Source organism: Neofelis nebulosa, chromosome 1, assembly GCF_028018385.1.
Source record: "Neofelis nebulosa isolate mNeoNeb1 chromosome 1, mNeoNeb1.pri, whole genome shotgun sequence".
Lineage (NCBI taxonomy): Eukaryota > Metazoa > Chordata > Mammalia > Carnivora > Felidae > Neofelis > Neofelis nebulosa.
In genome coordinates, this window is record NC_080782.1 from 58,293,386 (window position 1) to 58,315,758 (window position 22,373).

At 35.5% G+C, this 22,373-nt stretch overlaps 1 protein-coding gene across 17 annotated transcripts in view; it reads left to right on the top strand.

The window, feature by feature from the left end:
* Positions 1-22,373, top strand: part of TENM2 (teneurin transmembrane protein 2) — a 1,977,383-nt gene that overhangs the window by 1,077,397 nt on the left and 877,613 nt on the right. The gene's annotated exons all lie outside the window — the stretch shown is intronic.

Below are 22,373 nucleotides of genomic sequence, written 5' to 3' on the forward strand. Positions count from 1 at the left end.
CTTTCTTTCTCCTGCTGAAGTATTTTTTTCCCCTCAAAATGTCACGATATCACTAGATTTATTTATTTGATATTTTTAAACTGAACCATGTACCTCTTTCAGCAAAGAATAAATTTAACTGCTTTTTTTTGTTGTTTCTTGAATTTTCTGTGAACATTTCAGTCATCTGGTTACTACTACCCTGTTAAATGATTCATATGAAGATAGTACATGAACTTTTATGAAGTATTTCACATTTCAGATGATTGAAGGAACATTCTGTCCTAAATTTCATGAAGGAGTAATCATGTAATTGTTTAAGATAACCTATAGATCTCTTATTCTTAACCAAAGAGTGGCACCTGTGATTGGGGGCTAAGTTACAGTTGAGACATTATTTGGCTAATTTACCTGTGGTTCAAAAAAAGAAAGAAAGAATGAAAGAAACAAAGTAAAATTTATGTGTAACCAAATAGTATCTCCACTTCATCTCCCTAAATACTGATAATTTTCCACTTTTCTATCACTTTTATTTGTCTCTCTCTCTCTCTTTTTTTTTTTTTTTCTGGATAGAATGACATAGTAGAACACATTTGGAGCAAAATGTTTAAATAAACTTTTCTATTTTAAAAGGATTTAAGCTTTAAAAATGTTTATTTTATAGAATTATTGCAAAGATAGTACAGAGAGTTCCTGTATACCCCATACTTAATTTTTCCTACTATTAAAATCTTGCAGTAGTATGGCACATTGTTACAATTAACGGACCAATACTGATACATTATTTTTAACTAAAGTTCATACTTAATTCAGATTTTCTCCATTCTCCCCTAATGTCCTTTTTATGGTCCAGGATCCTATGCAAAATACCACATCATATTTAGTAGTCCTATCTTCTTTAGCTTCTTTTGGTTGTGACAGTTTCCAGACTTTCCTTATGTTTGATGACCTTGGCAGTTCTAAGGAGTTTTGATCAGGTATTTTATAGAACAGCCCTGGTTGAGATTTGTCCGATATTTTTCTCCTCATTAGAGTGTGGTAATGTATTTTAGTAGGAGGGATATAGAGGTAAAAGTGCCTTTCTCATCATCTCATATCAAAAGCACATTCTTTCTTTTTTTTCATGTTTATTTATTTTTGAGAGAGAGAAAGAGAGAGCATGAGCAGGGGAGGAGCAGAGAGAGAGGGAGACACAGAATCTAAAGCAAGCTCTGAGCTGTCAGCACTGAAGCGGGCCTTGAACCCACGGACCGTGAGATCATGGGCTGAGCCAAAGTCAGACACTCAACAGACTGAGCCACCAAGGTGCCCCAAGAGCATATTCTTTCAACATGACTTATCACTGTTAATATTAACCCTGATCATTATTTGACCGAGTTAGTGTTTTTAAAAGTACTTCACTATAAAATTATTGTTTTTGTCTTCCTTTCTATAATGTACATTTTAAAAGAAGGGTACTACACACGAATTTCTTTTGAAGTGTTTCAAAGAAAGTACCTTACACTTAGGGAGTGAGAAGTTCTATTCCACTTCATTGAGTGCAGGGTGTCCACATAAATGACTTGGAATCCTTCTGTTTTGAGAGAGTTGTTTCTCTTTATATTTATTTATTTATTTATTTATTTATTCATTTTTCATTTATGTCAATACAGACTCCTGGGTACTTACTTTATACTTTAGGTTATAAGTCAGTACTACTTGATTTACTTTGTTGACCATAGTGTTCCAATTTGGCCCCTGAGAGTTCTTAGTTGGCTCTTGAGTCCCTGGGACATACACCCACCATTGTGGGTTTTTATTTTGTTTTCAGCATTTTCTCACTTTCTGATATTACAGGATACTCCAGGCTTTTGTGTATTTTCTGCTCCAGCCTTGGAGTCAGCCATTTCTGCAAAGGGAATTGTTAGTTTTGTTTGTTTGAGAACAGTATTAGAAAGCAAAATCTAGATATGATTTGAAGTCCTCCATTCTGTGTTTTAATTTAGCTACAGTATTGGTTGGCCATTGAGAACTTGATGTTTCTTCCACACAATAAGGAAACGCCATACTTTGTTTCATTCTCATTTATTAACTATATGAATTTTATATGTTGCTTCCAGATGTTTGGCTTTACCTACTAGGACCTCTAGAATTGGAGTTATTTAACTATGACAAATCTGTGCTTCTGTTGTAGTTCAGGAGAAGGAATCCTTCTTTTTCAGTTTACTTGGGTGTAAGGAAAATAGAAATCAAACTAGAATTGATAACTAAATGCATTTGTTGAATTAGAAAATGAATTAATAAAGGAATTTGTTCCTTAATAAGATCATTATTAATTAAATTGTCTGAGATAATTGTATTTTGGTTTCATTTTTCTTAAACTTTGTGTCACAGTGATCTGCCTTTTGGCAGATCTTTGTAAGAAATGTCATATTGCAGAGTGCATGGGATGGCAGTATCACTGAGGCAAATATTTATTGTAATAATTACATTCATCATAAAATATATTAATTTTAGGCCTGAAAGGAATCTTAAAAAACTATTATTTAAGTTCATCATCTTAATATTGAGTAAAGTGACTTATCTGACCTTATTTATTTATGTAGCTGCAAAACTAGAACCAGAATTCAACTACTTCAAGAATATATGTGTATGTATATATGTATATATGTGTATGTATATATGTATATATGTGTATGTATATATATATATATATATACACACACACACACGCACCATACATGTATGTATATATACAACTGCAGAGAGAAGAAACTTTGATTTAGTAAAGCATTTTGGTGGCTGAGGGCATGGCCATCCAAATTACATTTGCTATTTAAAAAAAATAATGTTTTATTATTTATTTTTGAGACAGAATGACAGAGAGACAGAGCATGAGCAGGGAACGGGCAGAGAGAGAGAGAGACACAGAATCTGAAGGAGGTTCCAGGCTCTGAGCTGTCAGCACAGAGCCCGACACAGGGCTCGAACTCATGGACCGTGAGATCGTGACCTGACCCCAAGTCGGTCGCTCAACTGACTGAGCCAACCAGGCATCCCACATTTGCTATTTTTAATCTAAGACTCACTGGGTAGAATCAAGAAATTTTGAAAAGAAATTCGTCTCTGCTTGGAACTCAAATGTACAAAGGGAAATTATTTATTATTGATTGATTATTCCTTTATTTAGAGGAAAATAAAATCCACAGCTTTGGATGAATCACCAAGAATATATCCATTCAAGTGATACTAAAAGTGAAAATAGAGGTTTCCCAAAGAAAGTCATTAATATGATTGTGTTGCCTTAACCTTCCTGGCAATTGCCCAGGAACTTTGGCTCTCATAACTCAGTGTCTCATTCCTTCCTCTTCCCTCTTGCTGATTTTCGGCATTGGTGACAAGGAAAAACATCCTGGAAGGTTGGGCACAGCAGAAACTTGGAGGGGATTAAGATGTCATGTCTGCTTTCTAATTTCTTGGAGTAATAATCCTCAATCCTGAGCTAGAAGAAAGAAAAGGAACATTGCAGCCTTTATATCAGGGTGCGAGGTAGGTAAACAATGCCCATTTTGAACTAAAATCAGCCTGTCACACGTCTCCTTTGTCCTCCTGGTGTCCCAGGCCATGAGACAGAAGGGCTAGAAATGCTGCCTCCTTTGATGGTAAAAAGAGAATTTCAGCTATCTTAAGCATTTTCTTGCTACATTACTGATGAGTATTTTACAGAGGACACAGAAACTTGATTCCTAAGAGATGTTTCTCTTAGCTTTAGAGTCAGTTGTTCAAAAGCAGGCATCACTAAGGGTTCCATGAGTTGAGCAAAGAGTCTGCTTGCAGGGTAGCACGTGTTGATATCACTACTAGGTGAGAAACCAATGTTCACAGACCCTCCCTCCCTTCCAGCTTTGGTGGCTGCACATATCAGTTAGCCCATGACCAAGTGCTGGGAGCACATAGCTTTCATTGTTAGGGGACAAAAGTGTAGTCACAATGTCAAAAAGCTCACCTTCAATCATTTATTATTTATGTATTCATTATGTTGAGTTGGGAGACCAGGAACAATTGCAGATAACAGAAAATTGGAATTAAAATGAGAAAATTTATTTACATTTTGTCTCAACTGAAGTTTTTTTAATCATTATTTGCTGAAGATTTGAAACTGCTTCTTTAGTAGGAGAATGAAGACTTGAAGAGAGATATTAATACAGACATTGCCTTTGGTAGAAATAAGGTTTTTCAGTGGCCTCTCATTTTTTTTAATATTACTTTAAAAAATTGATATAAGCTACGGTACTGGAAAGGAACTAATATTCTTGATTTCTTTAGAAACTATATTTGGACACACCAAAAGAAGATGAGTCATAGAATGTCATCATAGGAGAGAATGTTATTTGACAATCCACTGACTCTGTTGAGTTTTGTTTTGTTTGTTTGTTTTTGTTTTTTGTTTTTGGAAAACGAATTTTTTCTTCTGAGTATAGTCTAATTAGCTCTGATCATTTAATTCAGCTGAACAAAACACAGTAAATAAAACACAACAAACAATCAGAAAAAGGATAGCATAACGTAAGTTTTATCAAATATCTGGTTCTTAGGTAAATTCTTCCAAAATAATACAATAGTAAATGTGGCCCAAGGGAATGTTTTATGAAATTTTGCCAGACGTGGAACAGAAACATCTGTCCTAGTTATCAAGGGACTTCTATTCAAGTCTGCCCTTCCTCCCCTCCTCCATTCCTCCCTTCCTTCCACTTAGATTTATGTGTAGAAAATCTGTCTGTATAGCCAGCCCTGTTGTAGGTACTGAGAACACCAAAGTTATTTACACAAAATACTCCCTTCATGGAACTTAAATTCTAGTAATCAGCTCCCATGCATACAATACTGTAGGATTGTAGTGGGTTGAAACACTGAACACTCCCCGAAAGAATCCACCCCAATACTCACCATACGTTTCCTAATGTCCTCCACTCTTTTTGAGAAGAGAAGGAAGATTATCTCATCCCATACTCCAGTAGCAGACAAAGAAATCCTCCCATCCACCTTTTAAACTTTTTAACAGACCAGGAGTTTATTATTCAGGAATAACTCCATTATGCTTGTCCTGCTTAGAGTTTGGGGAAAATTGTTCAAATCATATGGGAGGTGGTTCTTTGGAAGCCCCAGCTAACATGAAAAGAAAAAATAGAAGATTTATAATCCGAAGCCAGACTTAATAATACATAACAAATTGCAGCTCTTTTGGGGAATCTCCCTAGGTACCATTCCTAGGGATTCCAAGTGTTTAATTGAAATTTCTTTGGGGACAGTAGTAATCATTCACTTAAGCATTATATTTATATTTGTGCATGAAGGAGGGAAGTCAAAGGGCTAATAGAACGAATGAGCAGAATGGCTGCTTTTCAGCTGCAGGCCATGAGGAGCTGCCAATTCTCAGAGGAGTGCTTATCCTGGAGACAGCTTGCTTACGTTGTCCTCCAGGGACTAGAGGAGGAGGACAGAGATGTGACTGACAGCTGTTTCTTCCTGGACTGAGACAGAATGCATGATCCCAGTGCAGCCTGTTTTAATCAAACTATTTTCAGTCTAGAGGATTAAAACACCTCAAGATGGAAAAGTATTCTGGTATAGATTTATTCTTAGGAAGGCTATTCTTTTTCCCCTCACGGTTAGCATGGTGTTTGACTCTCAGGAGACCTGTGCCTTCATGATTTTCAAAGCAAAGTTAATGAGTAAACTATTATTCTAGGAATATTTTAGCCACTAAAATTTGTGATGGAATCAAAATAGAAGTCACCCTGTTACAATAATTTTGCTTTCTTTGCATAGCCAGAGATCCTACCTCCTTTCAATTCACATGAGAGTAGTAGATTAGCTTCAAATAGTTCTTTCCACATTCTGTAAATCTCAAGTGTTGACTGTATTGTTATTTTCTGGGTCTGACAGGTGCAACCTTCAGCTACACACATAGAAATACTTTCATGCAACTGGTTTAATTTTTAACAGCTTTATTGAGGTATAATTTACAAATCACAAATGCTCCCATTTCAAGTGTACAGTTGCATGAATTTCAGTAAATTAACAGAGTTGTACTCCCATCACCACAATACAACTTTAGAATATTTCTGTCAACTCCAAAGGATTTTTGTTCTCCACTGCAGTCCAAGGAAGCAATGGTTTAGTTTTCATCTAACTTTATAATGGTTTATGTTCATCATCTGAAGGTCTAGGTTTAGTTTCCTTAGATGTGGGCATTAGTCTGTATTTTTGAAGACAGATTGATATTATCATCCTCATTTTATGAACGAGGAAATATAGATTTAGGGAAGCCAGGAAATTGACCCAGGGTCCCAGAGCTACAAAGCTGGAGGATTTGAACTTCATTTAGTCTGACTCCAAAGCCCCTTTGCACTATGTTGCATGATCACTCTTAGTTTGAGAATGATCTGGTTGTGGGTCTTAATAGAAGTTGGAGATGAATCAAAGAGGATTCTTGTTATTCTTGTGGATGTGTATATTAACGTTTCCAATTTCTCAACTGCCTTATTATTTGTATGACTATATGTACTGTATATGTACATGTACACATATAGGTATAGCATATCTCCTTTTTATTTTGGCTTGTATTAGGGTTTAATATCTGACAGTTTTAAGATGCTAACTTATGTAATTGTTGTTTTCTTTCTATTAAAAAGTTATGCTATTATCCCTTTTCTCATATGTATGAAAACATCTCATGAAACATTTTGCTGTTATTGAAAGATAAATTGCTAGTATTGAAATACAGTATAATGTTACATATTGATGAGGTATTTCTTTATTTCCAAATGTTTACTTGGAGGTACATTAGTCAAAGTTGTTTTATTTTTAAATTTATAATACAAATAATTAGAGATTTAACATCTGACATGTAAGAATGATGCTAAATTTTATTATGTTGGACTGGTAAGGATTTTAATAAAATCTTAGTCACCAACTCATGACATTGCAACAGAAATTACCATAGGTAGGGCTGTGAGAGCTTTGTGAACTGCCAAAATCTGAATCTGAGTTCCTGCTTTTCTACTGCCCAAATCCATGTCCTTTAACAGGTCATATCATTTTCCTGCTCCTACAAAATAGGTCTGACTAAATAGTAGTTTATTGTTATTAACAAGTTCCCATGAGAAAGTGGCTATTTTATCTTTTGGATCTCATAGTTGTGGATGTTTCCCATAAAACACAACATCAAACAATTTAATATTGACTGCATTATTTTGGTTAAATCTATAGATTTTTGGACAAGGAAATTCAAATGTATATAAAGAATTAGCCACAATCAAAATTTATTTTTCATTCCTGTGAAGCCAGAAATCAGTAATGCTGATGACTGGGCTCATCTCCTCCAGGTGATGACTGTGGGGAGAAGGTGTCTTTCATCAGTGGCACTACCATCTTGAATCTATAATTGCTAGATCTTCTGCATCATACGGGAAAGAAGACATGGAGGAGGATCATTTGCTTTTTAAACTCCAGGGTTAAATGACACACATCACTTCTGCTTCACTTGGTTGACAAGAACTAGATATGGTCTGACCTAGATGCCATGGGAGCCCAGTGATAGTTCCTGGCTGGACGACCACCTTCTAGAATCTGGTTCTTTACCATAAAAAGAAAACTGTCGGGGCGCCTGGGTGGCTCAGTCGGTTAAGCGGCCGACTTCAGCTCAGGTCATGATCTCGCGGTCCGTGAGTTCGAGCCCCGGGTCAGGCTCTGTGCTGACAGCTCAGAGCCTGGAGTCTATTTCAGATTCTGTGTCTCCCTCTCTCTCTGATCCTCCCCCGTTCATGCTCTGTCTCTCTCTGTCTCAACAATAAATAAACGTTAAAAAAAAAATTAAAAAAAAAAAAAGAAAACTGTCTCCTAATTTTAGTAGACTCTCAAACTAAATCTGTGACTCTCAAACTAAATCTCTAGGCAAATAATTAAAGGAGATCTGACCCTGAAACTTAATGGAATCTTGAACCCTGAGCCAATTAGATGTTGGTAGGGGAATGATAGTAGGTAACTTGGTAACTCTCAAATGAGGGCATGGTCCCATTAGCTGTTTTCAGAAATTTTCTGGCCCACATCATGGTTTAAATAAAAAAGCTCAACTGCTCTGTTCGAAGGGGTTTGGGGGAAGGGACAGCTCTAAACAGGTCCTTCTCACTCACTGCAGGCTCTCAACAGAATCCCTAGGGATCCTAGACAGGTAGATGAAAACCACTGGTGTAGATTAGTTCAGAATCCCTTCCTGTCTCAACATTCTCTGATTTAAGGTTTTTATTCTCTTTCCCTCCTCTTTTATTTCTTAATAAAATCTTCTTTAATCAGTATAGAAAATCTAGAGCAGAAACTAAAGTCTAGCAGCCCAAAGACCTACTTTATTTGAATTGTACTTTTTTTTTTTTAATTACATGTTGTGGCCATTATTTATAAATAAATAAATAAATAAATAAATAAATAAATAAATAAATAAATATCATATAGAGTCTAGATTTCAGGCTTTTCTAAAAACAATGCAAAATTGGGCAACATTAGTTCTATCTTTTTGAATGGCAGATATCTACTGGAGCTGAATAACAGCTACCTTATCAAAACCCTCTTTCTTTTTCTGCAGGCCCCCACTGCTCCTTATTGGCCTTTACCAATAAGCTGACTTAGCTCCTTTATGTTAACTACCTAGCTTCTGTAAGTCATTTGAATTTACAAAATATGATCTAGTGGAAAATTGTACGACCTTGTTGAAATTTTTATCTTTTTCAGGCAAACAGATAATTATTAAGAACTTGTGGGCAAGATTAAATTGAATCTCCACTTCCAATTGTTCTTCAACCTATTTTTCATAGCAAGTTACACTGCATGATCCTTTCCTTTTTGGAAGATATTTATTTATAAAATGAATTTTCCACAATAATTATCCCCCTTCATTACTCCCCATAGCCTTTCGGCTTACAGGATTTTAGATTTCTTCTCTGAATTAATTTAAGTAGTGATTTTCTCTTACCAGAGAGAGTCTGTATAGCAACAATATATATGACAAAAGACATAATGGCACTCCTTCTTCTTCTTTTTTTTTTTTTTTAATTTGGCAATCTTTTTCTTAAGAGTTGTAGCTAATAATGTCTTTCTGATGTGTAGTGAAACTTTGACATATGTCATGGTTGTCAAAGTCAGCATTAACACAAAATAATAAGTTATTTAATATAGGATTCAACTTTATTATTTTTTCAAGTAAGCTGTCTATCACCAAGTTCTAAAGTGGATTTCTTTAAAGTCTCCCTGTCTCCAGAGAAAAGGGGAAAAGGCAGTGTGTCCCTGGACAGGATCTATGACTCATTATGTCAATCAAACCCCACTTCAGAAGGGAATAAAGAGATTTGTATCTCAAAGCTGTGCATAACGACTCCTCGGCTTTTCATTTCATATTTATGAGCGGTTTACTTTGAAGTGTTTATCAGCCAATGCGCAGAAACATGAGGGAGCCTTGCCTGAAACCATACTCGTGCGTCTAATCTGTGAAATGCTTGCTGAGCAGACTAGCTCATCAGCGCATGCCATGCAAAAATAAATACATAAATAAACTTTTTGTTATTTGAGGTCTTGGAGCCATGTCTTTATATGAACTATAAAAAAGGGATAAATGGTGCTGAACATTTTGAAATCGGTGTAACACAGGAAACTTGGCTCTGTGATGTGCAAAAAGGGAGGGGTGGATAATTTCTTGCTTGAAATAAAACCTGGTAGAATGCAGAGAAATAAAAATACACAAATATTTACATAGACGTCTCAGAAGGTCTAAGGCTTTGGGGCTGTCTAAGTGACCACATGATGGCAGTGACTAGGTTGTTTTGTATATATATGTAAATATATATATATATATATATATATATATATATATATGTATATATGTTTATTTATATAAAGATATAATTATATATATATAAAGATATAATTCTCAGAACGATTATAAACATAGCACTGCCAAGATGTTGAAAGCATTAAACAGAAAGCTGTTTTACATATTTTATCTGTGTTAGTGCTCCATATGTATTTTAAGATTTATAAAATAGGTAGAAATGTCAGGGACAGTGAAGAAAGGGGTGCAGAGAATAAGATAAAATATACATTTTTTTTAAAAATATGAAATTTATTGTCAAATTGGTTTCTATACAACACCCAGTTCTCATACTAACAGATGCCCTCCTCAGTGACCATCACCCACCCTCCCCTCCTTCCCACCCCCCATCAACCCTCAGTTTATTCTCAGTTTTTAAGAGTTTCTTATGGTTTTGCTCCCTCCCTCTCTAACTTTTTTTTTTCCTTCCCCTCCCCCATGGTCTTCTGTTAAGATTCTCAGGATCCACATAAGTGAAAACACATGGTATCTGTCTTTCTCTGTATGACTTGTTGCACTTAGCTAACACTCTCCGGTTCCAACCACGTTGCTACAAAAGGCCATATTTCATTCTTTCTCATTGCCATGTAGTATTCTATTGTGTATATAAACCACAATTTCTTTATTCATCAGTTGATGGACATTTAGGCTCTTTCCATAATTTGGCTATTGTTGAAAGTGCTGCTATAAACATTGGGGTACAAGATCACCATGATCAAGTGGGATTCATTCCTGGGATGCAGTGCTGGTTCAACATTTGCAAACCAATCAATGTGATACATCACATTAATGAAAGAAAAGAAAAGAACCATATGATCCTATCAATCGATGCAGAAAAAGTATTTGACAAAATTCAGCATCCTTTCTTAATAAAAACCCTCAAGAAGGTCGGGATAGAAGGAACATACTTAAACATCATAAAAGCCATTTATAAAAAGCCCACAGCTAATATCATCCTCAGTGGGGAAAAACTGAGAGCTTTCCCCCAGAGATCAGGAATACGACAGGGATGTCCACTCTCACCGCTGTTGTTCAGCATGGTGTTGGAAGTTCCAGCATCAGCAATCAGACAAAAAAGGAAATCAAAGGCATCAAAATTGGCAAAGATGAGGTCAAGCTTTCACTTTTTGCAGATAAAATATACATTCTTAATGAATGACACTGGTACATTTTCTCTGTCTTTTATCTCTCTAACTTCATTTAATTCATTAACTCAACAAATGTTCGTTGAGCAGCTAATACACTACATCCTGGCTTTGTGGTAGTAAGCATCAGCCAATGTTGCTGAGGAGGATCTGGTGTGTTGAGCGAGGCTGACAAGTCAACAAGCCAATGTTATTGTCACATATTAGTCACTCACTATGACCAAGGGATGCTCAATTCTCTACTTCCTTACACTGGATCCCTTATGTCTGTACTTCTGTCTCATATATTTCCAACAAAATGGGGTTAAAAGAAATAATTCACTTTTATAATCTATATAGTATTTCATTGATCTGAACAGTTGGGTGAACATAAACTGTAGGAATTCATAAGCCATTCTCTTATAAAATAATTACTTTCCTGTTTTGCCTTTTTTCTACAGATTCTTCCAGGAGCCCCATCTCCCACTCCCCACCTCTTAGTATCCTAATTTGGAAAAGTGACTGATGACTAGACTTTCACTAGAAATACTACATAATCAAAGAAATTCTTTAAATGCTTATTTATTTTTGAGAGAGAGAGTGAGCAGGGTAGAGGCAGAGAGAGAGAGAGAGAGAGAGAGAGAGAGAGAGAGAGATGCAGAGGATATGAAGCGGGCTCCACACTGACAGCAGTGAGCTCAGGAACATGAACCATGAGATCATGACCTGAGCTGAAGTCAGATGCTCAACCGACTGAGCCACCCAGGTGCCCCTCGTCAAAGAAATTTAAGGCTGAAAGTCTTTAGATTCAACTAGAAAGCATGACATGTAAGAGAGCACCCAGGCTTTGGAGCCAAAAATAGAAATGCATAAATCAGGGCTTTTCTACCTCATCATCACATGGCCTTAGTTAGAAATGTTGTTTCTTTCTTTGAGCCTAATACTTTCCTCCTAGCTTTGTTCTGAGGATTATATGAGATTTTATATGTAATGTGTTTATAACCAGTCTTAATACCAACTACACACTTGGTAAATATTAAGCCATAAATGTTTGTTGAGTGACTGAATGAAGGATGCCAACCCTTCTGATCCCATCCTTTTATTTTCAAAGAAAACCTGAGGAGTCAAGGGATTAAGGGGCTTACCCAAGATTATATGTTTGCCACTCAGAATCAGGTTTTCTGGAGAAAAAAGAAATAGTTACTTCCCCCGCTGCATCTGCCTTCCCACACCCACCAATGTAGGTAGAGTAAAAAATAAATTTACCAGGAACACAACAGGATACTCTAATTGTGTGTGTGTCTTGTTAGCCTATTGGAGATCCCCCAAAAGCAGGGACACAGCTTTTCTGTCTCTCTATCTTTGGTTGGTCCCTAGCATACCCTTTTGTCTCTTTGTGGAACTGAATTGAACTAATCAGTTTGAAACACAAACGCTGGGTGCCCTTGGGTCTGTGTGAGCCACATAATGACAATGATTCTGAGGGAGACTGAAGTACCAAGAAGCATAAAACCTGCCAGATATGCAGGCACGTCAACCAAAGCCTTTGTGGGGTGTGTTCAAGATAATGCTGATGGATAGGTTTTCTGAAAGGACTATTTTGATTTTCTTATCCGAATGGAGATTGAGCACACTGTACACAAGAGAAAATGATTTGGAGCCAATTCTAAGAGAGAGGAAATTGAAGCAAGAAATAAGTGTTTGAAATAATAATCTGCTGCTGATCCCTAAACAACCTGAAATGAGAGCCCAGGAATTAATGAGGCTCCTAACCCCTTGTGACATAGGCATGTGGGACTTCCACCAGAGAAGCGGCAGTTTCCCTGGTGGCCTGTTCACGGCCTGTGAGCAAGCAAACAAAATGGATGTCCCCTTTGAAAGTGAAGCTGTCTTAATAAGGGAAAGGTTCTTTTTCAGATGAAGGCTCACAAAGTGCCAGGTAGTGCAAATGTTTTTCATAAAGCACCTGGAAAAACCTCAGCAAAGAGAAACATCTCAATAGAGGACAATTAAGTGTCCCTTTGGATTTCATTGCCCATCATTCCAGAGAAGCAGCAGTTTTGCTGGGAAAAGTTGACTTTGTAAAAAGGAAGCAGTCTACCAGGAGTGACCCCTGATTTAAAAAACAAAAAACAAAAAGGCAGGGAGAGGCAAGACAGATGCATCTCAGTTTTCGGCTCTGTCAGAGATACACTTTGTGATTTCTGGAAAGCTCAGGAACCTCCCTGCTTTTCTGCTGCTCAGGGGAGGTAATTCTTGCAAACTTACCACGGATGATGTGGAATCCTAAGGCAGTTAGCTTTGAAAATCTTCAATAAACGTGCTCTCTGAATACCAAATAGAAGAGAGACGTGGTACAGTCACTGGATTCTGGGACACATCTTGGGAAAATGAGGATCGCCAAGGAAATTGTCAGTAATGGCTAAACAGTTGTTCCACTAATTACAAGAGGCAGGATGATATTAACTCTGGGTGTATCTTTGCCAGAACACCTGAAAATGAAGACCAGGCACTTTTTCTGTGGCTCTAAAACAGCCAAGTGGCCAGAGCATTTGATGTCTGTGCACGGGAAGATGTTCTTTGTGCGTTTCAGGGTAACGCTATTAGAGCACAATCCACATTTCTTTTTAAAATCCTTTAAGGAGGTCAGTGTTTTGGTTCATTGTGATATTGGCCTTCCCTATGAGTAAGGATTTCATGGAGGGGGCAGGGCTGCACCATGGCTTTCTTGGGCCTTGTGTATTTCTGCCTTTGTTGGCCTCTTCCTCCCTGAAAAATATTTAATATTGTAGTTTACAACTACGTAATATAAAAACCAACATATTACTGTTAAAGATAAGAACATTTTCTGCAAGCTAAAGGTTGTTTTTTTCTGATTTTAAAAGAAATTAAACAATTTTTTGGCCCCTAAAGGTATTATGGCCTCTAGTGACTGTATCTACTGTGCCTACTATATAAGCTGGCCCTGGGTCGTTTGAAATTAACATGCCTTTTTGTTACATTCATTCATGGATCTAAAAAAGTGAATTTCAATGTTTTGAGAGAAAGATTTCTTGTCAGAAAAAAAGGTACAACCATCTGATGAAAAGTAGAAGTTTGCAATATAATATGAATTAATTTCTGTGGATTCAGAATTTATAGTTACCACTTACCCTTTAAGGGATAATATGGTCCGCATATAACACATCACCCTAATTGCTTTACTTTTCCCCCTCACGTAAGAACCATTCATTTTAAGAACAGTGTTTTTACATTGCATTTAATATTTTCTCATTTTTAAGGACTGAATATAGTCACCATAATTTAATTTTTTATATGAATCAAAGCAGCCCTAGTGAATGATGAGTTCATTGTTACATGTGCACTGTAATAAATTTGCTCCCGAAGTTTTCGAAGTTTATTAAATTTCAAGTGGTACCTTAATTCTCCTCTGCAGTTGTACATACTGTCTGATCTGTGCCTTGTCTCTTGCTTCTTAGATGGCAGCTTCATCTCCTCTCCTCTCTCCTTAACCCTGAGCACCTCCTCCCCATCCTCAAAGGAAAACTGTCAAATCCATATCAACCATCCACCCACTCCCACCATCTGTGTGCACATGCTCTGGCTTTCTGCCTGTCACTATAAATGAACAATCTCTACTCTTATCCCAGGTGAAACCCCCACTTCTGTGGAAGATCGGATTCCCACTGGTCTACTCAAGAATGTTGCTTCAAGAATTCTCCCACCTCTCTTTCCTAAATGAATTATTCTTCCACTCCCACCAGCACACAAACATGCTGAGACTTTCCCCAGCTTCTATTCACCGACTTTTCCCGGCAGCTACCACCATTTTCCTTCACTCCTTATTGTAGCACATCTCAGAAGATGTGTCTATCTTATTGCCACTGATTCTTCTCCCCTATTTTATTATAAACACAATCCAATAAGATTATCACATGTACCCCTCCACATAACTTTTTTTTTTTCTTTTTTGGTTTTGGTTTTATTTGTGTGTTTTTTTTTTTTTTGGTTGTTTTTGTTTGGTTGTTTTTTTGTTGTTTTTTTGCTTTTATTTTGACAATCTCACCAATGATTACCATGTTTCTGTATCATCATGCCACATTCTCAGTTCTCATAACGATCTATCAGTAGTGCTTGAAACAGTTAATTACCTCTTCCTCTTTGATATGCTTTCATTACTTAGATTCTATTCTGGCATATGCTTGTGGCTTTCCTCCTACAGCGCTGGTTGTTCATTTTCATAATCCTTTATTGCTTCCTCCTCTTTGCTCCAGACTCTGAATGTAAAACTGACTCAGTGTTCAGTCCTTTATTCTTTTTTATTTCTAAGTATAGTTATTTCACACTGTGATATTATTGTCCAGCTCCATGGCACTAAACAGCATCTACAAGCCAATGACTCCCAAATCTGTATCATTCAAATATCTATATATTTTACATATTCAGCTACCTACCCAGCATCTCAATTTGTATGCACTATACACATTTCAAACTCAGATACTCAGGATTAAAACTTGTTCTGTGTGTGTGTCTTCCTCATCACAATTAATGGCAACTCCATCCTTCTGATTTTCAGTTCAAAAATATTGTCACTTTCAACTTCTATCTACCATATCCTATGTGCAGTCCATTAGGAAATCCCACCCTGCCCACCGTTCTGCTTCTTGCACCTGGAATGAGCTGTGATCGTCTCTCACAAATGCATTCTGGTGGTCCCTTTGATTCTGTTCTTGTTCCCTCCTTAAGTATTCTAACCTAGTAGAGCAATTCTTTAACAATGAAAATTGGACAAATCACCTCTCTCCCCCCAAATGATAAATGTCCTTAGTAAAAATAAATGTCCTTAATATCACTTCCCAAACCCTTTGGGGCTCAGCTGTCCTTAACCCTCTGACCCCTTCTTATAAGATGGCACCTTTGCTCACTGCCTTCCAGCCACAGAGTTCCTCTTGCTACTCCTGGGACTTACCAGCACATTCCTGCCTGGGCCCTTTACACTGATGGTTTCCTTTTTGCCCCAGGTATTGGAAAGACTGACTCTCTCAACTTCTTCAAGTCTTTGTGTAAATGTCATCTTCTCAATGAGGCCTTACCAGATCAAATTATTCAAAATACAAAAGACTTTCACCACTCTACTTTCTGTGTTTTCTTTTCATAGCACTTAACACCTTTGAAGACACTACACACTTGACATATTCTTTTTTTTATACTATTTTAATGTTTTATCTTTAAAGCATGAGTGGGGGAGTGGCAGAGAGAGAGAGGGTGACACAGAATCTGAAGCAGGCTCCAGGCTCTGAGCTGTCAGCACAGAGCCCTATGCGGGGCTCGAACCCACAGGTAGTGAGAGCATGACCTGAGCCCAAGTCGGTTGCTTAACCAACTGAGCCACCCAGGGGCCCCCACTTAACTTATTCATAATGTCAACTGTTTATTTTCTATTTGTCCCAGCTAAAATATAAGCTTCATAAGGACAGAGATACATATCTCTTCTGTTTGCCGATATATCCCAAGGCTTTAGAACAAGATTTAGCAGCTAGTAAGCACTTTATATATAGTGATCGAATGAATGAATGAATGAATGAATGAATGAGGCTCTTTATCTTTGTTCTACTTGCCTAGATTTTCTTCTTTTATGTTTATGTCTCCTCTCATGTATTCCTGTGTTTGCTCCCACGTAGTTAGCTGTCTCCATAGCCTTATGAATATAGATATTATTAAACCTATTTTATAGATGTGGAGACTGAAGATCAGGGGTCAGGGAATTAACTTGGACATCATTAAACCATAAGTGGTGGAATAGGGATTCAAGTTCTAGATTATGTGTTTCTGGTGTATTTTTAAAACACACAGATCTGGAGTCTTTCTCCTAGGGAGAAAAGTACATGAGTTTATATATCTGTCATATAATGATTTGGTTGCATTTACTTCTTTAAAAAAAAAAATTAAGACTATTTAGTTAGAGCAATTCTAGGTTTACAGCAAAATTGACTGGAAGGAACAGAGACTTACCATATACCTCCTCCCTCCACCCCCACCAACACCCATAGCATCCTCCATTATTAACATTCCCCACCAGAGTAATAAACATCTGTTGCAATTGATGAACCTACAATGATACATCTTTATCACCTAAAGTTGATAGTTTACATTAAAGTTCTGTTTTGATGCGATAAATGCTATAGGTTTGGACAAATGTAAAATGATGTGTCCATTATTACAATATCATGCAGTGTATTTTCACTGCCCTAAAAGTTGTCTGTGCCCCACATATTCATCTTTCCCTGCTCAATCCTTGGCAACCACTGATCTTTTTACGGTCTCCATGGTTTTGCCTTTTCTAGACTGTCATACAGTTGGAATCATACAGTATATAGACTTTTCAGATTGACTTCTTTTACTTAGTAATATACATTTAACTTTCCCTTATGTCTTTTCACAGTTTGATGGCTTACTTCTTCTTATTCCTGAAAATGTTCCATTGTATGGATGTACCACAGTTTACTTATCCATTGGTTGCATTTACTTTTGCTTCATAACTTTATTCCTGGCATGCAAGTAGAGGCTTTTCTTTGTAGTTTGTTTCAAAATGTAACCATGAAAATTTTGAATGACATGACTTAATAGAAAAAAATATGATTTGTAAATATGTTTAATAATGGGATATAAGTAGACTGGTCCAAGACTTATATGTTTAGATTCTTTTAATTTTTAGGGGGGAGAAAAGCCTTTAAATCACAGAAAAGTACAGACAATAAACACTCATCCCTTGCAATTAACAAGTGTTAATATTTTGTCAAATTTGTTTCAAATCCTCTTCCTCCCTCTATTCACCCCCCCCCCATTGCATTCTTCTCTGAAATAATTGCTATGAAGAATTTGGTGTATGTTTTTTTAGTCCAAATTTAACTTGTTAGTATATATGTGTCTAAAAACAATATATAGCACTCATTATATTTTTCTTATTATGCTTTTGTAACTTGACATTTATGTTTTGAGGACTATCTCTCTTAAGACCACACCTGTTATTTCTGATAATTCTCTACTCATACAATTGCCAATGTGTGGCAAATGGTGTCCAGTATTAAAGGTTTCTATCTCTTACTGCTAGTTCTCAAGAGACTTATTTCTTCCCAAAATAAACAGTGTAGAACTAAATTACTTGGCACATCTAACTTTGGTGACACTTTTGAGTGGCTGGAAGATCTTTTTTTTAAAAAAAGTCATCAGTTGATGCCTCTAGATATGCTGAAATCCTTGTAAAGCTGTTGTCTCCATTGCGTGAATCCATCTCGTATTAAAAGCAATGCTTATAAGGTCCTTTGGTTGATGGCTCTAACTACATTGGGAATGATGTATTTTAGTGGCAAGTTAGTCTCTGATATTGCTGAAACTGATTAGTTACAGTGTCACCCACTCACACCATGAACATAATAGTGCTGATGGTTAGAGTATTTCAGCTGTGATAACATAAGATTTTTTTTACTCCACTGAGCAAGCTTCTGCCTTCTATTCCTGAATTTCCTTTTGACTTTGAGTTTATGTGACTCAACAACTCTCTGTAAGTCAACAGCTGCCAGATGCTAAATGTAATTAAGGCTTTACATGTACTTGTAACCTACAACATGTGTTTGGAACACAGGAAGCAAGGTGGGAAAGGAAGAAAAAGAATACTCTTGATTCAGTTTCAATTATCCTCTCCCTGTTTAATGATGCTAACAGGCACTAGGAAACTATGGTCTTGCCATTCTCTACAAGCTCTGTGGTGGGATGCTTAACATAGTTTTAGACAAGTATCGAAATCGTAATTGGTAATGAAGCAGTTGATTTAAACGAATTGATTTACAAACAAGAGTATATCATTAACATTTCTCCCCAATATTTGTGGTTACAGAATAGACTCTGATTAGTTACTGAAGGAAAATGTCTGCTATACATATATTCACCTGATGGTAGACTGCAATCTATCTATCTCATTAGATGTCATACTGTAGATGAGTTAATTAACTCTTGAGATCTAGAATAATCCTTCAGTGATGGGAAAGTCAAAATGTTTTCAAAACAAAGTGCATGATGGAGACAGGGACCTTCATGAGTGCTGAGAATGCAAATGTCATGTCCTTGTCAAAATTTCAATTAATGTTGGTAGCTTCTCTACTGACATAGCAAGTATTCTCTGTTTTCCTTTACGAAAGCAGAATGTTATATTACTTAATGGAATAAACATTAAATATATCTAAATATATGCCATTTAACTGGGAGAGTATTCTGTTTATATAAAGGTAGAAAAAATTTTTAAAGGGAATCATGCCCATCATTTCATATTTTTATACTTACTAGTAATGTAATAATAGTAATAATAATAATAGGTAATATTTATTGACTTTTGATTTTATTCTGGAATATTCTAAATATTCCATTGTGTCGTTGACACAATGACCATATGAGGCAAGCAGTGCTATAATTTCCTCCATTTTATAACTGAGATAATTGAAACATAGGAATATTAAGTAGCCTGATCCAAACAACAATAATATAGTCCTCACAGTAAATAAGATAAATCTCCAAGCAGCTAAATGAAAACAAAATAAAAATAAAAAATGAGCTAAAACCAGAAATCTGAAGATTGAACTGCATGCTCATGGTGGGTCTTCACTGAGAGCAAGCACTGATATCAGACCTGCATTTAGGAGATTTGACCTTGGACTTAGAACAAGAAGGAGGACATGAAACTAAGATTCCTGCATTAACCAAATCCTGAAAGAGATATGTGATAATAGTACCACATGTCTTAGAAGCAAATGCAAATTTTTCAGGAAGGAAAAAATCTTCATTTGAGGCCCTTACCTTATGAGTTCTGAAAATTAAACCAATGTCAGTTAAAATAAATATACTTAATTTCATATGAAAACAGACCTTCATAATTAAGAGCAAGCAAATCAATTAACAACCAGTTTTGATCTTTGAAGTTCTAAAACATGATTTGTTAGATCCATACTTTTAACTATGTATAATATGCAAATTAGCAAGTAAGAAGATAATGGAAAAACTGAACAGAAATACTTAAAAAGCTATATAAGTTTTATAAATGAAATACATAATTTTTGAAATAATAGTTGAGTTTATACAGCAAATATGAGATCAGGCACAATTAAAGAGAGAATTAGTCAACTGGAAAAAATAGCAAGAAGAAATTAGCAACAAACAGCACAGAAAGAAAAGAGATTAAAAAATATAATAGAGACATGTAGAGAGAAGGAGGATAATACTTAGTTTAATTAGTGAAGAGAATGAAGAGTATACAAGTGAGTAAATATTTAAGAGGCCATGGCTGAGAAATTTTTAGAATAAAGGAATTATGAATTCACAGAAATTGAAGGAATAGCATGTAAGATCAGAATTCAGAATAGACTGACCTAGCATACATATTGTAATCCCTAAAGTAACCACTAAATAATAATGTGAGGAGATAGCTTAAAAATCAATAGAAAAACTAAAATGAATTTTTAAAAAAAATATTAACTCAACTGAAGCTAGGAAAGAAAATGACAGAAAGTAGAAAGGAATGACCAAAAAAGGGACAGATAGGAAAAACACAGCAGAATGATGAAACTACATCCAGCCATATCAATAATTACATGAATATAAATGGGCTGTACCACCAATTAAAAGGAAAAGATTCTCAGATAAATACCAAGTCCCAAATACATGCTGTCCACAAAAACATATCTTTAAATACAGACACAGAGAAGTTGAAAGTAAAGGAACAGAAATAGATGTATGATATGTTTACTGCATACAGTAAACTTAAGAAAGCTGGCTTGACTATTTTATATCAGGAAAATAGGCTTTAATACAAGAAGTATTACAAAAGAAAAAGATGGATATTTGAAATTGATAAAAGTGTTAATTCACCCTGGAAAGGTAAAAATATATGTGTCTAGTAACAGTTTCAAAAAGACAAGAGGGAGAGGTACAGGAGGGGGAGGAAGCAATGGAGGGAAAATTGACAGAATTATAAAGAGAAAGAAAAAAACATACTTCCTTACAGATTCAATCTTTTCCTCAGTAACTAATTGAAGAACTATACCAAAATTATTAGTAAAGGTCTGTAGAACAACACTGTTATTCCTCTCAATCAAATAGATGTTTATAGAACACTACATAAAACTGTAAATATACTTTATCTTACAGTGAAACATTCAGCAACATATACTATATTCTGAGCTACAAAGTAAGTTTCAATGACTTTCAAGAGGAAATTCTGGAGAATCTGTTCTCTGTCCATCAAGTACTTAAATGAGAAATCAATAAAAGAAATCTCAACAAATCCAGATATGTGGAAATAAAATTACACACTTCTAAGTAACCCATGTGTCAAAGACGTACAAGAGAAACTAAAAAATATTTGGAATTTAATGATAATGTACAACATATTCAAATTTGTGGGATGCAGGTGAATAGGGAAAGTATATAGGCTTGCTTGTTTATTTAAGAAATATTGTTTTTAAGTCAGTGATCTATATTTCTACCTCAAGAATCTAGAAAAGAATGAGCAAATAAAACCTGAACTTAAGTAAAGAAAAATAATCAAGGGCAAAAATCAAAGAAACAGAAAATAAACAATAAAAGAAAATACTGAATACAAAAGCTGGTCCTTTGAAAAACTGATAAAATTGATAAATCCCTAGCAAGAATGATCAAGATAAAAGAGAAAATACATAAATACTCCAAATCAAGAATTAAATAGGGGATATTGTTATGGATCCTACACATATTCATAGGTATTGTCATAAACTATAGTAATTTGGATGAAATGGACAAATTCATTTTAAAATATAATTGATATTAAAATCAGATATTATTTCAAGAATGTTTATTAGAGATAGTCACTGTATATTAATGATAAAATATTCAATCTATCAGAAATCTGTAATAATTCTAAACCTATATACACTTAGCATAATGGAGCCTTAAATAGACAAATAGCAGATAGTGATACAACTATGGGAAGAAACACCAATTATTGTATGAAATTTTATCATACATCTTTCATTTATTGATAAGACAAGCAAACAGCAAATCATAGAGAAGAATTACTACCGTATAGAAGAATTGAACACATGATTAATAATTTAGTTGAATTGACAGATATAGAACCTTGCACTCAGTAATTAGAGAACATGTGTTCTTCTTAGATACATAGAAAATACTTATAAAAAGTTTATCAGTTTATAGAACAAGTTTCAAAATTATCCAAAGGTTTAGTAACATAAAAATTTTGCTCTCTAGGCAAACAGAATTAAATTAGAAGTCAAAAACAGAAATAAATACGACATATCACAATACATTTGGAAACTTAATAAGTAGGT